Source organism: Leptonychotes weddellii, chromosome X (assembly GCF_054177405.1).
Source record: "Leptonychotes weddellii isolate Sample4059 chromosome X, ASM5417740v2, whole genome shotgun sequence".
Lineage (NCBI taxonomy): Eukaryota > Metazoa > Chordata > Mammalia > Carnivora > Phocidae > Leptonychotes > Leptonychotes weddellii.
In genome coordinates this window covers 69,723,487-69,727,353 of record NC_138385.1, presented here as the reverse complement: position 1 = coordinate 69,727,353, position 3,867 = coordinate 69,723,487, and positions in this window count along the sequence as shown.

Here is a 3,867-nt window from a genome sequence, read left to right as displayed (position 1 = left end):
GTCACTCCCTGGTCTGCAACTTTCAGGGAGTTTCCACACCTCAGTCTCTGTGGCCTCAAGTTCATTCGCTCCATTGCCTGCATGGCCACGGGAGGGTCCATTTCCCAGTCTGTGTGACCCTAGGAGCAGCCAAACTCCGGTCTGTAGGATTCCAGGAGTGTCTACACCCCAGACAATGTGAGCCAGGGAGTGTCTACACTCCAGTACAAACATGTTCTCTTCCTTGTCTCTATGACCGCAGATGAGTCCCGGCTGCGTCCACAACCCAGTGTCTCTGACTACAAGAAACCTCCACGGCCCAGCCCATGGGACCCCAGGAGTGCTTACCCCACAGTCAGAGTGAGTCCGGAAGTAGCAACAGCTCAGTCTGTGTGACCACAGAAGTCTCCACACCCCAGTATCTGCGACCACAGGGGAAGACAATGTCCCATTCGGTGTGACCAGAGGAGTGTGACCACGGGGGCACCCACCCCCATCTCTGTGTCTCGAGAGGCATCTCTGCTCTGGTTGGTGCGACCTCAGCAGAGTCCACACCACAAGCCGTTCGACCACACGGGTGTCCATGGCCGAGCCCATGATAATCCAGGAGTACCCGTGATCCAAGAGGTGTCCAAACTCCAGTCGGTGTGACCCCAGTGTTGTTGTCCACACACCAGCCTGTGTGACACCAAAAGTGTCCACATACCATCCATAGGACCCTAAGAAAACACATCTCAGTCTGTGATACTTCGTAGTGGCCACGCCTCTTTCTGTGTGACCTCAACCATGTCCACATCCCAGTCTGCGTGAGCCCTAAAGCCTCCACATCCTACTGTGTGACCCCAGAAGTGTCCAAAACTCATCTCTGTGATCCTGGGAGGCCCACCCCCAATTAGTACATCCCCAGGATTCCTTATACCCAAATCTAGTGACTTCATGAGTGTTTACACCCCCATCTGTTTGATCCCAGGAGGGTCCACACCCCAGACTGTGTGACCCTGGGAGGATCCATACACAAACCAGTGTGACCCCAGAAGGAGTTATGGCTGGAGGAAGAGTGATCCAGACAAAGGGAAAAGCCAGTGCAAAGGCCCTGAGGTGGAACTGTGAGACCAGTGCGGTGGGAGCAGAATGAGCAAGAGGGCCAGTGGCAGGAGGTGAAGTCAGAGAGGTGACAAGGGCCTGGTCCTGTAGGGCCTTGCCAGCCACAAAAGGGACTTTGGCTTTTTCTCTGAGAGATGGAACTACAGCAGAGACCAGAGCAGAGGAGGGCTGAGGGCTGGCTTGGGTTGTAACGGAACTCTCTGGCGGCTGCTGTGAGGACAGAATGAAGCCCCTGAATCAGATCAGAGATGAGGCTGATCTGTGGGGGTGCAGTGGCCCCAGGCGCCAGCACCATAACCACTTCCCAAGGAGGCTGTGCTTTCTCTCTGGGGTACACGGTAGCGTTCCAGCCCTCCTCCTGTCCTCCAGAAAGGCAGCACATACTAGGAGGAAGGCATGAGGATTGAGTGAAGATGGCCTCAGTGTGGGACCTTAGGCCAGCCCTGCCTTTCCCTAGGTGCCGGGTTTCCCCCTTTGGCCGATGAGTGAGCTAACCCCTGCCCTACCACTCTCTTCAGCGTCTCTACTCGCCAACTGTCTCCAGCCACACCAGCCCCCTTGATGTTCCTCAAATACACCGAGCATTATTCCACCTCAGGGCCTTTGCATCTGTTGTTGCCACCTCTGCTTGGGCACTCTTCCCAAGATAAGTACGTTGTTCATGGTTACATGGCTGCCCTCTTCGCTTTCTTCTTCTCTCCGCTCAAACGTCATCTCAGGCAGCCTTCCCTGACTATCCAAATACAGCACCCCCTCCCTCTCTACCCCCGCATCCTGCCTTGTTTTCTCCATAGCATTTCGCACTTCCTAATAATACATATTTACTTGTTGAGTCAGCCAGGGGCCCTGAGCGGGGCCACCGGGGAGGCGGGGTACACAAGGCACACGTAGGTGGAATTTTGAAGAGCCCTAAATGAAGGGACCATTTACAGAGACACAGGAGGGCTCGGCAAACCAGTAACGCTGCTGGGCTCCCCTAGAACTAGCACCAGGGGGCGGGGAGCTGTCACCATTCCTAGGCTGGAAAGGGCGGGAAAGGAACCAGTGTTCCTGAACCCCAGGGGAAGCTGGAGCCCAGCCCCGGCCAGTGAACACCTGGCTTTCTCTGTCCTCCCACTGCCCAGGGGCCTCGCAGGGCTTCTCATGGGCCCGGCTCGGCCAGAAGCCAGATGCGGCAGAGCCCAGTTGATGAAGTTCACACAGCCAACGTCCTGGGACACAGAGCGGGTCAGGGAAGGAGGGCGAATGGACTGGAGGACACATAGAATATCCAGCAGGTTAATTTAGTGTTGTCCACTGTCTATCCAACAATACCGAGTATGGGAAGTCCCTGAAGGCAGGCGTCCGTGGCTGTTGTGCTCCCTCCTGTGTTTTTAGTGCCCAGAGTGGTACCTGGCACATAGGAGGGTCTTAGTAAATAGTTATTGAAAGAATAAATGACATAAAATAATAGATATAAAAGTATAATGCAGAAGTGAAAGGATAGGGGCGCCTGGGTGGCCCAGTCACTTAAGCGTCTCTTTTTCTTTTAAGCTTTTATTTATCTATTTGACACAGAGAAAGCACAAGCAGGGGGAGCGGCAGGCAGAGGGAGAAGCAGGTTTCCCGCTGAGCAAGGAACCCGATGTGGGGCTCTGTCCCAGGACCCTGAGATCATGACCCGAGCCAAAGGCTGACTGAACCACCCAGGCACCTCATGTCTGACTCTTGATTTCAGCTCAGGTCATGATCTCAGGGTTGTGAGATGGAGCCCTGCTTTGGGTTCCATGCTCAGCGGGGAGTCTTCTCTCCCTCTCCCTCTCCCTCTCCCCCTGCCTCTCCCCTGGCTCGTTCTCTCTCCCTCATATAAATAAATAAATAAATCTTTTTAAAAAAAAAAAAAGTGCAAGGATAAACCACAGACGGGGAGAAAATATTTTCAAAATGCATTATTTGACTAAGGATCAGTATCCAGAATATATAAAGAATTCCCACAATATTGTAAATCAGTGCAGCCACTGTGGAAAACAGTATGGAGTTTCCTCAAAAAAATTAAAAACAGAAATACCATACACTCTAGTGATTCCACTACTGGCTATTTCCCCACAGAAAACGAAAACCCAAATTCGAAAAGATATATGCACCCCTATGTTTACCGCAGCATTATTTACAATAGCCAAGACAGGGAAGCAACCCAAGTGTCCACCCACAGATGAATGGATAAAGAAGATGTGGTACATATACACAATGGACTATTATGCAGCCATAGAAAAGAATGAGATCTTGCTATTTGTGACAACATGGATGGACCTAGAGGGTGTTATGCTAAGTGAAATAAGTCAGACAGAGAAAGACAAATACCACATGATTTCACTTATATGTGGAATCTTAAAACAAAACAAATGAACAAACAAGTGAAAAGCAGAAGCAGAGAACAAACTGGTTGGTTGCCCCAGGGGTAGGGGTGGGAGGATGGGCAAAATGGGTGAAGGGGAATAGGAGGTATAGGCTTCCAGTTATAGAATGAGTAAGTTATGGGGACGAGAGGCACAGTGTAGGGAATACATCCAGGGGTATTATAATGCGTTGAATGCTGACAGATGGGAGCTACACTGGTGGTGAGCACAGCATAATGTATGGAGGAGTTGAATCACTATGTTGTACACCTGAAATTAGTGTCTCATTGTGTGTCAACTCTACGTCCATTTCAAAAATAAATAATAAAAAAGGAATTCCCACAATTCAATAAGAAAACCAACAACCCAGGGGCGCCTGGGTGGCTCAGTTGGTTAAGCGACTGCCTTC